The sequence below is a fragment of the Rousettus aegyptiacus genome, unplaced genomic scaffold (assembly GCF_014176215.1).
Source record: "Rousettus aegyptiacus isolate mRouAeg1 unplaced genomic scaffold, mRouAeg1.p scaffold_m13_p_1, whole genome shotgun sequence".
In the NCBI taxonomy this organism is placed as follows: domain Eukaryota; kingdom Metazoa; phylum Chordata; class Mammalia; order Chiroptera; family Pteropodidae; genus Rousettus; species Rousettus aegyptiacus.
Genome location: NW_023416284.1, coordinates 152,630,024 through 152,642,878, shown reverse-complemented (window position 1 = coordinate 152,642,878; position 12,855 = coordinate 152,630,024). Strand labels below are relative to the sequence as shown.

At 30.9% G+C, this 12,855-nt stretch overlaps 1 pseudogene; it reads right to left on the bottom strand.

The window, feature by feature from the left end:
* Positions 1–11,166: 11,166 nt before the first annotated feature.
* Positions 11,167–11,285, bottom strand: LOC118604889 (annotated as a pseudogene).
* Positions 11,286–12,855: the final 1,570 nt, after the last annotated feature.

The window sequence follows — 12,855 nt, the reverse complement described above, 5'->3', positions numbered from 1 at the left end:
TTCTCATAGCAACGTTTCTCTCTCAAAGGTTTTATTTTGTTGTTGCTGTTATCATCTGATTTTATTTCATCGTTGATCTCCTGTTTCATGGTATATGGAGTATACGTACAAGTTATGTGCAAAATAGCATTCAAAGTTGTATTACTTTAACCATTGTTAGATTTCTTCCAAAATAATTAGTACAATTTTAGATATTCACTCCCAAAATATTACTCCTGTCTATCTTTTTAATTTTTTTATCTAAGTAAAAAATTACCAAACACCCTTGTATTATTCAGATTTATATTCCCAATCCTTAAGAAAGTACCTGGACAAAGTGGACTCTCAGCACTGTATCTGAAACATAACAGTAAAAAAAAAAAAAAAAATAGAGCAGAGAAATCTGTCTTTGTGAGAGGAGTCCAACTTGTAAAGTCTTATGATATCTTTTTAGTCTAGAAATCACAGTAAAAGACATTCAAAGCCATTCGACTCCTGATTCCAGTGGAAACAATGGAATCCCAGAGAAGGGTAAATGTGAGTGTTAAACCTCAGGCACAAGAGGGTAGGAATGATTGGCATAATATGCTACTTTAATGTAGGTGATCAGATTGCTTTTCTTCTGCAGAAGTCTGTGAAGATGGCTTAACTCATCTTAGGGTCCCAGGGAAGTAAGGAGATGGACAGTCTATTAAGGACTGCATGAATCATGTATGGAAGAATTCTAGGTCTACTGGGCATAAAGCTGATTTGAATAGCCACAAGAGGGAATAATATTTGCATACTTAGTTTCCAGATGCAAGCCAGTAAACATCCAGAACCTCCTTTCTGAAAGACCTCTATCAGGAAAAAAATGAGACATATTTTGGAAGGGGCAAAAAAAAATTGGTATACCTTCACTGGAATGCTAAACCTTATCTATATCTAGAGGTACCTCCGAGGCTTATCTGATATTATAGAGATCTGAATCTTTGATTAATTTACAGATTTATAGAGGAAGAAGACTTTTATAGAGGGCTGCAAATAATTTTGTTCAAAAATAATGCAAATGTTATTTAAATTATATGGAAATTTTCATAAGTTTTAGTTACAAGGTATACAATTTCTGCTATTATAAATATTGACTCTCTAAAATAAAATTTAAATCAGTCTTTTAAATATATCTCATATAATATTAATACCATACTGAATTGATACCTAGCACCATTCTTCTAAAATAAAATATTTAAATTTAAAAATATATATGTAATGGAAATGTATCTTTTCCCAGTGAAAATGCAGTCATGTTCACCTCATGGAAGAGACCAGTTTTGTGTTCAGCTGCAAATTCATTTCAGCATTTTTGATTACCTGTACATATAGGTATTCTTTGAATTCTCCTTTGACCTGATATTTTCATCTTACTGGTGCCCTCCAAATGGCTGATGATCTCTCTAGGATAGAGACATTATTTGCTTGGTAAGAGACAATAAAGAACATTTGTTAATTCTTTGTCTGTTTTAAACTCAAATCAATGAACAATTTTATAGCTATTGAGAATGAAAAAGGCTCTCTGAAGTCTGAAGTGAATGTTCATGTTTCTATTTGTACTCTTGACTTGTTGCTGAAATTTTAAAATTGAAGCTTCAAGCAATATATGTGTTTATATATCTAGGTGTCTGTGATTCAGAAAGGTATTCACTTCTTGGTCAACGATGAAATATTTTCACACCCCTAGAGAGTACTAATAAATTGGATGATAATGTCTCTTAAATTTAAGATCTATTCTGATTGGTTTATAAAAGTAATTAAGCCTGGTTTATATAATATTTTCCTAAACTTCTCAGGAAATAAGGAAATCAAATTTCTAATACTTTAAATGCTGTGGACTAAAAAAATCCTCTCAGCAAGTAAAAGCTCTGGAAAATATTTTAAATAACTTAAGTGCACATAACTAAGGTAAATCTTTGGTGAATGAGACTAGAGTGCATTCAAGTGCTTAGACGGTTTGCTAAAAGGTTTATCTAGCAGATAGTTCTCAGTTATCCATAACTCTGGGTAAACGTTTACAACTAATGTGAGTAGCTGAGACTGTAGGAGCAGCAATAGTGACAATAATAAAACTCATATGTGTGTTAAGACTTTACTTTTTCAGAGTAGTTTTAGGTTCATAGCAAAATTGAGGAAAAGGTACTGAGATTTCCCATATACGACCTGCTTCCACACACGAATGGCCTCCCCGTTATCAGTATCTCTCTAATCAGTAGTACATTTATTAAATTGATGAATCTACATGACGATATCTTAATTATCTATGGTCCAAAGTTTATATTAAAATTTATTCTAGGTCTTGTACATTCTATGAGTTTAGACAAATGCATAATGACATGTATCCATCATGATGGTATCATACAGAGTATTTTCATTTCCTTAAAAATCCACTGTGTTCCATTTATTCATCCCAGCCCCACCCCATTCTCTGAAAACCACAGATATTTTTACTGTCTCTATAGTTTACTTTTTCCAGAATGTCAAATAGTTGCAATCATACAGTATTTAGCTCTTTTTGACTGGTTTCTTTTATTTAATAATATGCATGTAAGGTTCCTCATTTCATGGCTTGGTTGCTCATTATTTTTAAGAACTGAATTATATTCCACTGCCTAGATTACCAGTTTATTTATTCAATCACCTACTGAAGGACATCTTAGTTGTTTTGAAATTTTGGCAGTTATGAATAAAACTGCTATAAACATTCACATGCAGGTTTTTATGTGGACATAAATTTTCAAATCTTTTGGAGTAAATACCAAGTAACGTAATTGTTTAATCATATGGTAAGACTATGTCAGTTTTTTAAGAAGCTTCCAAAGTGTCTTCAAAATGTCTGTACCATTTTGCATGCCCACCAGCAATGAGTGAGAGTCCCTGTTGGCTTCACATTCTCACCACCATTTGGTGATATTCGTCATTCTTACAGGTGTTTAGTGGTATCTCATTGTTTTAATTTGCTCTTCCTTGATGATATATGATGTGGAACATCTTTTCATATGCCAGTTTTCCATAAGCACATCTTCTTTGTTGAGACGTCTGTTAAGATCTCTGACATAGTTTTGTATTCAGGTTGTTTATTTTCCTATCATCGAGTTTAAAGGGTTCTTCACATATTTTGCTTGGTTGTCAGCCTGGGCCAGGTTATAGGCTGGACTTTGAGGCTGCCCTGGTGTTGCTGATCAGGCTCCCTGAACAGTCAGTGCTCTGGTCAGCAGTTGGGCGCAGCTGCTGACTTGTTGACTTGCTTCCCTGTATGATTGGAGCTTTAAACCAAGCTCAACAGTCGGTAGGACCTTTGGCCAGAGACCCAAACTGTGTAGATCTGCCCATTGAGCTCTCTGGATGCGTAAGGCCACCAGCTCTGCTCTACAAATGAACAGAGCTGCTAGCTGGTATCTCTGCATGGGCACTGTTACCGGCAGGAATATGGTTCACCAAGAGCCCAGTCTTGGTTGCTATAAGTCTCATTCCATCTTCTCCAGTGGTTTAATACTATTTCTTTCCTCAGAGATTCCATGACGTAAAAACTAAGTGGGTCTCCTGGGATGCATCCCTTAACACGGGGTAAGTTGGAAGCCCACCTTACCCAGTTTTTCTTTTTCCTGCTAGAGAAACTATAGGTAGAAAGGGACTATCTTGGTGTGGCTCTGTGCCAGTCTTGGAAAGCAGCGGTACGGTTACAGTGTAAAAGTTCTTCTTACCCTTCAAATGCAGTTTTTCTTGGTTCTGGTAATCAGCCTCACTCTTATGTTCTGAAATTTTCTCTTGTCTATGAGTAAGTAGTTGGTCTTTCTGTTAGGAGAATTTAAATCAGGAAAAAAAAATCCATCCTGCCATCTTGCTGATGTCACTTTCCACAATTCTATCTTAATCAAGTGTTTAATCAGAATCGAACTCTAAATTTAGAAAAAATATAAAATTAAATATTTAAGCCATCTTTACAGTTAAAATAATCTGAGATTTCATAGAGGGCCAATGAAAAAATCATAAAGATTAATTAATTACTGTGAAAATAATAGGTAGGCAAAGTAGATTAATGAAACCTCTGTCTTCTCAAATTATTTATTTTGAAGCGAACTTTATGCCATTTAAAATAAAAATACATTTATTTATTCAACATACATTTACTTAACATCTAGTATATTCTAGAAATTTTCTAGGATCAGAACATATAGCAATAAATAAAACAGAACAAAATTTTTAACTAGTAGAGTTTTTATATTGTGAGAGGAATATAGAAAAATATAAAGTGGAAGCAAGAGAAACAATCTACAGTATGCTAAAAACATAAGAAATGGTCTACCAAGGGACTGAGATTTAAACGGGCTTAAAGGAAATGAGGAAGTCATATAGTTACCTAGGGGAAGAAGCTTCAGGCAGAGAAAAGAACTGCTGCGAAGTCTATGAGGTAAAATGATGCTTGGTGAATTATAAGAATCGGGAGCGTGGTGTGGTAGGAGTCAACAGTGTGGTCACGGTCCAGTAGTGAGAAATGATGTTTTGGGGATATATTCTGAAGAGAGTGTCATAGAATTATTTTTTTCTGATAGAAAGAACCTGAGAACCTGGAAAAACAAAATTGCCATTTACTGAAATGTAAACTAATATAGAAGAAATAGGTATTAGGAGCTCAGTTTTGAATATATTAATTTTGTGATGCCTATTCAAGTATAGAAAGAGGAGAAATAAGCAGTTGAATATATGAGTCCGGTGGTCAGAGAAAGTGCCAGGGTTTGTGATATAAAACGTATAATTTCTCAGGTCAGAATATAGATGTTAATTCACAGAAGGCAATCTCTTTTTTTTAATCTTTATTAAAAGTGCCTTGAAATTTATTCTAATATCCATATTACTTCTATAGTTGATACTAGCACCCCTAAGTAAATCTTTATTTTGAAATTAACTTATTGATATGCTAAACTTACACATTACTTTTGGAGTTATTAAAGAAATGTTCAGATTAAATTCCATCTTTATATAAGGGGAAATATATTGATGGGGAAGGATGAGGAAAAGGGGAGAAAATAATCATAGGAAGATAGCAATTATACCTGAAGTTACCAATGTCTTTTGCTTAAAATTGTTAAGATTCATTTATTCAGCACTTAATGAGCACAAAAATTCTTAATTAAAAGAAACAAAATATTGTGAGCTGCTATTAAATGATACAAAAGCTTTTCTACCTCACAATTATATTCACAGCTTTAATTATGGTTCAATTCACAACACCATTTATCTCCCAATGAACACATTCGCTTGATTCTCTAACCGCATGAGAGGTCATTATAACTGTTCATCTTTCTGGATAGATTCCAAATCATAGTTGGAGATAGAAATAGGAAAGAGAGAAAATAAAAATAACTTGGTTTGATGATAAGAAAACAAAAATGACATAATTATGTTTTTGTGCATAATTAGTAAATTATTTAAAATATTATTTAATAGTTTTATCTATCCATTTCCCAGTAAATCCCTTTATCTGTTACTTTAATAAATCTAGAGAAGATTATGGTCACAATAAATAAATGGTGTTGACATTCTTTCCAGAGGTTAACAAATGTTGCTAGCAGCGTTACTATCCTAAATAAGCTATATGTTATTATCACACTGAATGGCAAAATTCAAATTTTAACACTAAAAGAAAAAATATAACTATAAACCTTTCCTTTTGAACTCTCACAAACAAAACAAAAGTTCTAGAAATAAAATTCCGTACTCTTTATATGCTTGTGTACAGTTATTAGAAATTTTCTGAAGAAATTTCATTGTATTTTGAAAAGAAACTCAAAATGCTACCTATTAATTTCTCAAAAAATAAATATAATAAAATTCACAAATGTAGTGAGTACCAAATGCATATGGAAATCCTGAAATGTTAATATTTTTAATATTTAAATACGTGCATAAAAAGTGTAAAAACTGTTCTAAACCCTAAACAACATACGAAAAATATTTATGAAAAATATTTCTGTAAGATTGTTAAATAAAAGCAACCCATTAGATAAATTTAGTTTATAAGAATATTTAAAATTGTAGTAATTTAAAAAGAAATATTTATTTACTTTAATATGAATACAAAAACATTTGAGAAAATCTACTTGTTTAAGAAGAAACTTCAATTTTATCATTATTATTTCCGATTATAACTTTATATTTAATTGAAAATAATTAATTTCTTTCTCTTCCACTAGATAATAAGCTAGATAATGAACGGTAAATGCATGAAAGAAACTTTTCTCTACAGAATATATTTTTGAGGCCTAGAGACAATTGAATGTGTGAGTCCTGCCATAGAAATATCTTTGTCTTCTTAAGATAAAATATTTATTTTGGAAGAAGATAAAGAAAAGTACACTGGTACTTTAAAATACACTTTTAGATTATAAGTACTATGTATGAAACTGGCCTCCATGAGGGCAAGACAAGCAGAAATGAGGAACGGGCTATCCCAAGGGGAAAGATGCTGATTGTGAGGGTGGGGCTGACAGAGTAGGAAGGAAAATCTTCCAATTTAGTGTCTCATTTGAGCCCTGTAATAAAAAATCATCTAACAAAGACAGCATCATGCCGATTGGATTGTTTAATTCGATCTTCTAAAGATATAAAAGTTGTTGGTCACCAATTGAAAGATCTTGAAGATTAACTTAAAAAATAACATTATTTGAAAAAAAATTTTTTATAGATATAAGTAGTTACTTAAAATTTATATTAAAATTCTCTTCTAATGGCTTTATTTCTGGTAGTAAGAATTGCATTAGATGTTTAATACTTGTTTAATAATGCACTTATTTGGTTCGATCATGTTCTAAAGTGTGATTTTATTCCTCGGTTGTCGATTATTATAAATTAATGTCATACCTAAATAAAGCCTAAAGAAAAAAACCTGAAGTATGAGTTTAAATATTACATTACTTCTCAACAATAAATACATATAATTAAAGTTAATCACATATAATGATAGAGTCATATGTTCAAGAAGACTTATTAATTTATATTCCAATCAAATAGTAATTTTAAAGTCCGCAAACATAATTATTTCCTTTGGTTCTCTTTCCCTACACTTACTTACTACCTCTTTATCACTGACATGGTGGCTTTTCTCTGAGTATTTCAATTATACATGCAGCCACCAGCATGACCATTGATAGAGCACTGTAAAAGTTCATGGGCACTTTATTAACAGTTTGACTGCTTTTTTTTTTTTTTTTTGGTTATAAGCACTGATGCATTGTGTTGCTTATCTGCCAGCTTACCTGAATTTAAATAGCCTGGTATAGAACTCAAAGCACAGGCTCTGCAAATGCAAATCACCTAGAAAACGCAAATTGTTTGTTTAAAAACTTGGGCGTTTGGTTAAGGATGCTAAATCATCTTTCATCCAAAGATATTTTGCTTAATTACAAACTTGAGATGCACATATGAAATAATTCTATTCCCAAATCACTCAGCTCCAACAAACACTTCTTTGGCATCCTCTTAATTAAATCTAGCTTCTGAACATCAATTATAGGCTCTGTGGAGATAGACTGATTGAGGAAATTTAAAATATGTGCATACATGCAGACCATTTAATGGGAAAGTTATTTCTACAGAAAAGAAATCTCAACATCTAAGTAACTGTCACACAAAAAGAAATCATACAAATTTGTCATTGTATAAGGCATAAACTTAAAATGAAAAATGAGCTGACATGATTATATATATAATCATATTAAGAGACAACTAGCTTTGAGCTGAATTTATTATAAGAAATTGCTTTTAAGCATCCTCTAAATAAAATATATTAATAACTTAAATGCTTTTATTAATTTCTATATATTTAAATTTATGTATCTTAAGCATACTCATCTATCGTGTTGAGAAAATAAATGAGATAATAATAATATCATTGTCAAATCTGACCTAGTTTAAAATCTTTATTAAAAATAAAGTCAACCTTTCACTTAAGTTCAAGAAATAAAGTATAATGTGTTATGTTTGCCAGCAGGGCCACTACCAGCCCCTATGGTGCTTTCACACAAGTTATCAAGAAAAGATCTTTCCTCAAAATACTTTATTTCCATATGTCAGAAATTTGTCAAAATAACTAATGTTGCAAAAAGAAATCATTTTATTGTTTTTTCTTGTTTAAAAAATGGTTAATTTATATACAAATTGTCTGTCTATGATGCCCATGGTGGCTCTCCAGGTGACTCAATCATTTTGGACAATTTTGGTTAGTTTCCTTCTGAAATTTGCTCTATTTTATTTATTTAAAGAAACACATTTTTTTCTTTAAGTATTTTGTTTATATATATTTAAATTTTTTATCATTAACAATCTCATGTATTATTATTTATTATTAATTTCTTAAGAAAATTTCTAACATGCTTTTAATGTCATAACATTTTTTTCTACATATAATTTTATTTTTTTTTACATTTTGTCATATAATAAGTAGTAATTTTCTTGGTTACTATTTTTTTCCTAATGGCTGCTAATTTGGTTTTGATTTCCTCATTAACTTGAATTATTTAGAAGGATGTTGATCAATTTGTTTTTACTCATCCTTTTTTTTTTTGTATTGGCTCTTTTGTTTATGCCTATCTTTTTTTTACAAAAACGTCATACTTTTGACAACAAATGGCACACTCAGAATCATTAAAGTTGATACAAATACAAAATTCATACCAAGGTAAACAAAACAAAACAGACAAGAAAAAATCCCTTATAATTCTGAAGTTCAACAAAATTGTGATAATTAAGTTAAAATTTATCTTAAGTTTCTTGGAAGCCATGAAAAAAGAAAAATACTGTTAATCATATATTGAAAAATATCAGATAGGAAACAAAACAAAGGGTAAAGTGTAATGAAAATAAACATTTCTTTGATAATAATCTAAAATAAAATCCTCACTTGAATCTGTATAGTAGAGTTTAATTTTTAAAAATATTCATAGTAATATATGTATAACAAATATGGCAGAAAATGTCATGTAGTGCTTTTAAAAATATTTGTTTTAAGCTATTTATATATGTAGTCGTTGTATATTCTACTCCATGGATATTTCCAATTCTCATTCTTCTAGGCACAGGTGATGATAGCACTTCTTTATTCACTGTGGTTGTCCAGCAATGTAAACAGTTTAGTTAATGATTAAGTGTGTAAAAATTATCCATTACTTAATTGCCTGTGTGGGTTCTCTATAGCACTCTTGTCCTGTCATGCTACAATACTAATGTTCAAGATGGTGACCATTGCTCACCTTGTTTTCCAGCATGAGAATAATTTAGAGCAGGACCTCTGAAGACTATTAATGGTCTAAAGTATGAACAAGAAATAAAACATGTGTAGTTTAAAATCTCTGAGATTGAGGAGTTGTTTATTACTTATCATGACCTAGCTTGAATAGTGGATTTCAAAACTGAATTCATTCAAAGTATTTTAAGGTTGTACTAAAATGTTGAGACCAAATTATATTTTGCATGGTATCCTTCATCCAAAGATATATTTGATAGTAATATCATTTCACTTTTGACAGGAGCTGAAGAGCAGACAGCTCTAATTTGCTCTCTTAAATAAGGGATAGAAGTATAGGGCTACTTTAAAATAAGGGGTAGATCAAATGTTCTGAAACCCAGTCTGTCAGAGATGCAGCTCCATTATAAAAATTAAAAAGTTTAACAAGCCTTCATAAGAGAATGTACAACTTCATTTGTACACAGAAATTATTGCAAGAAAAGCTAGAATTTTTCTCGAAAAGCATTTTGGATTCTCCCCTCTCAAAGTAATATGAACTATCAGCTGATTCTTGTATATTAAAAATTTTTTCTACAATATTTACTACACAATTTTAAAAGGAAAAAATTAGACCCATAATTTTTTAATGAAATTTGCTATGAAGTTTAAATTATAATCACTCTAAACTAAGAAATATTGCCTTCACTTCTCTTACCTATGTGCTTTTTCAATTCCCTCTTTTTATTTCCTTCTCTTCTCATGTTCTCTAGTTTTTCAAAGTCGAACTTGTAATAACAATGTAGGTGGGTCAGCCCCTCAGAAGTTCCTTGATACTTAACTCTTTTCCAAATATTTCTTCTTTTCTTTTACTATCTTATAAGTTATAGATCCAAACTCATTGTAAGTATAAGACAGTGAACATCCCTTCCATGGTTGCATGTCTCCTTAAATATAGGAACAATCCTTAAGAGTTTACAAGAATTGTGTGGCACAAAAAGTATTTTTGAAAGGTGATGTTCTCAGCACACTTCAAATCGCACTATATGTGTCAAAGCTCATTCCACTTAGTAGTTAGAAACAATGGCTACCGTAAAAAAAAAAAAGGCATAAAAAAATTGGCTCCATTTCTTTACTAGAAAGGCATTTACTTTTTACATTCATGTATATTAGTAATAGTAGGATGAGTAATAATTGTATTATATGACCTTAATACAATGTCAGAATCCCTCAAATCCTAAGTACTTGGATTTTTATGAAGGTTACATATAGCAAAATCTTAAAATTATGAAAAACACTTTTTTCAACTATAAACCCATTAAAACTAACAATAGTTTCTCAAAGATATAGAAGATCAGCTAGTAGACATTTAACTAAAATGTCAATATAAACCAAATACACAATGACACATGTACTACATATAAATGTGATCTTTAAATGATCAACTTTGTCATATCTATCTATAGTCAAAACAATATTCTCAGAGAATATTACTTTTATCAACAGTTTGTGATGCTCATAGTCTGTGTCACTATGTAGTCAAACATTTATACATTAAATATGTTTCTGATGAAAAAAGTTTTGCTAATAATTCTGTCCATTTTTGTTTGTGCTACTCCAACTCCAACATTTGTGTTCAGGTTAAAAATAAAAAAGCAAAAAAATATGTAAAGATTTAGGAGATAAAAAAATTTGAATCTCAAAAATGAGATCCTAAGAGATCACTGAGGTTTGAATAGGTGGGGAATTGAGAAATAATGACAGTTTAAATTTGAAGCTGTTGTAGAGAATTAAAAATCGGAAGTTACTGGAGAAGTGGACATACTGCGACAAGGTAAATTCAGATAGGAAACTCAGGAACACTCATCGATGAAAAGAAATTACCCCAGATTCTCTTGCTAGCCATTTTTTCCCAACATGCTCTTTTTTTAAAAAAATGCCTATAGCACCTCTTATTCCTAGGTGATCTCCCATCCAGGTACTAACCAAGCCTGACCCTGCTTAGCTTCCAAGATCAGATGAGATTGGGCACATTCAGAGTGGCATGGCTGCAGACCTAACCTACTCTTCATAAGCAGAATCTATTTTAGAAATTGAAAGGATCTGCTAGACCCTTTCATTAGTCATTAGTCAATACTTCTAATTCAACCTTCTAAATTGCTTTGAGCATCAAGCCAATTAAAGTTAGAGCCAAGAGCAGGACACAAGTATCTTAACACTATGTCAATCTACTTTTACTTCTGCCTCAGAAAAACATAAACAAAACAAAATTTTTAAATAATATAAATGATAGGATTTATTGATGATCAAACAACTGTTCAACACATTCTCAATAAGAAACATATTTTAAATTGTCAACCACTTCTGTTCCTAATTGCACACTACTATCTTGTTATGAAATTTATCATGTCATGCTCGGCATACCTAGCATGCCTAAATTTGGATTAATCAATCAATGAAACTGTTCTTTTACAGCCCACTCAGCTTTCTAGAAAATTTATCGTCAACTTACATATTCTATTGCTACAGATGTATTCCGAGTTAGCGTTTTCAGTCTGATACTATTTTGTTCAAATTTATGAGTGAATTGAGATTGCTAGACTACATAGCTAATTAAATTCAACCTAATTTTTAAGAATATGAAATATTATTTTATATTAAGTATGTCAATTAAGATCAATAATACATACTTCTACTCTTAAATAAGTAATACCTCTTTTAAATTTTGGTTGAAATGCAGTGACTTCTAATTTGCTCACTTATTTTTAGTATTAAATTATTATACAACCATAAAAATTTTCAAATAGTCGAAGCTAACCTACTTTAATCATTAATGCTTGTTTCTATTTTAGCCATTTTTAATAGAGTTTTTTTTAGAATTCCTACTACATGAAATTGCCTCCTTAAACAAAATAGTAAACATATCTTATATGTTTCCTAAGGCATACAAAATTATTTACACTATAGACCTTTAGAGATGAAAGAAATTTAGTCTAGTTCAGTCATCTTGTTTTGTAAAAGAATGAACTGAGGCTCAGTGAGAGAATCACCTTCACAAAGTACTTGAAAATCTAGGGCTCTAACCCAAGTTCAGAGCCTCCTTTTACCTTCCTCATTCCTTTCTGCACTTTACAGTTGTGGAGGTGAATGCAAGCTTTTGTCCAGTGTAGTGTAGTGTTGAGTTTTTTAGAACATTGCCACCCTTATGATTATATTTTATGCCAATATCATTTCCTATGTTTGATTGCATTTAAAACGTTATAGCCTAGAAGCCTCCTTTTGAAGCTAATCTTAGGCTAGGAATGACAAACTAGATAAGCAACCATTTATAATTGAGTATATCCTAAGGATTAGAAAAATAGGGTTTAAATCTCTTCTACAATAAGAATCTCCACTACAATAAAAATACATTTTTTTCTTATCTACTTATTTTGGGCATATTAGCAGATTCAAATTTTAGATTATGTTTCTCAATTCTGACATGGTCATTTTTAGCGACATGGTGAAGTTTATTCAAGAGATTTTAAGACAAGTGTTAAGAATAGATTTTCTGAAATTCCTAATGCCTTTCTAAATTTAAATTCAAATTTATTCTGGAAATTATTAGTACCAAATTAAAAAATATA